General features: G+C 30.6%; 1 non-coding gene across 1 annotated transcript; it reads left to right on the plus strand.

Moving 5' to 3' along the window:
* The first annotated feature begins 320 nt into the window (after nucleotides 1-320).
* LOC132038791 (small nucleolar RNA snoR8a) lies at nucleotides 321-409 on the plus strand. Its single transcript, XR_009410267.1, has one exon. It is a non-coding gene; the product is annotated as a small nucleolar RNA snoR8a (small nucleolar RNA).
* The last annotated feature ends 224 nt before the right edge of the window (nucleotides 410-633 follow it).

Consider the following 633-nt stretch of genomic DNA (forward strand, 5'->3'; position numbering starts at 1 on the left):
ATAAACTGACACAAATGGGGGCATTAAAGTAACTTCACATCACTTTTAAGGGCATTAAAGTAACTTCACATGACATTTAAGGGCATAATAGTCACTTATTACTTTTTCTATACCAAAGCTACCCTTCTATGAAAAAGAAGAGATGAAATTCAAATTTCAATCTCTCTCCTCAAGGTAATTATTGTTTTTCTTTTCAATACATTGATTAGATAAATTTTTGCATGCTTATTATTAAAAAAAATACTACTCTAAAAATGCCTTCATTGAATAAATCGGATAATTATCATATTGACATGTTGAAGAAACTCAAACTCAATCTAATGGCAAAGAAATTATAAAGTAATTCCTCGTTCTGAATATTGTTGTCACGGAATGATAGACCCTTTTACGACCATAGAATATGAGCACCCACCTACCTTTTGTCTTTTTTTTTTCCCCTACTATCGGTACCCATTTGCTTCAGTGGTAGCAATTGATATGCAATTGGTTACCATGTGTGATATTTAGTGTTTAATTTTGGGTACAAGATCAGTATGTTAATGGGTAGTTCTCGTTGCTGATCTTGTCCATAAAATACTTTATTTAGTTTTATGCCTATAATCCAACGTTTTGAAAATGTTGAAAAAAAATAAA

This window comes from Lycium ferocissimum, chromosome 11 (assembly GCF_029784015.1).
Source record: "Lycium ferocissimum isolate CSIRO_LF1 chromosome 11, AGI_CSIRO_Lferr_CH_V1, whole genome shotgun sequence".
NCBI classification, from domain to species: Eukaryota; Viridiplantae; Streptophyta; class Magnoliopsida; order Solanales; family Solanaceae; genus Lycium; species Lycium ferocissimum.